We start from the raw sequence: 258 nt of genomic DNA, 5'->3' as shown, positions 1-258 counted from the left end.
TTCAAAATACTAAACTTGAATTAAAAGCTCATTAATATTATATTAATAGTGACAATTTTAAACAAGATTTTTAGCATATTATGTATGTGTGGTGTAGCTTATTTATATTATCATTAACCTAATAAGAAATAACCTAATAAATAAGGTCAATTTTAAACTATGATACTAACTAAAGGCTACAGTACCTACCTAAAAGTATCAAAAGTATTATTAATTATTATTAATAAAGAAATCATTTTAAGTACTCACCTATCAATA

Source organism: Acyrthosiphon pisum, chromosome X, assembly GCF_005508785.2.
Source record: "Acyrthosiphon pisum isolate AL4f chromosome X, pea_aphid_22Mar2018_4r6ur, whole genome shotgun sequence".
Classification (NCBI taxonomy): domain Eukaryota; kingdom Metazoa; phylum Arthropoda; class Insecta; order Hemiptera; family Aphididae; genus Acyrthosiphon; species Acyrthosiphon pisum.
This window is presented reverse-complemented; position numbering follows the sequence as displayed.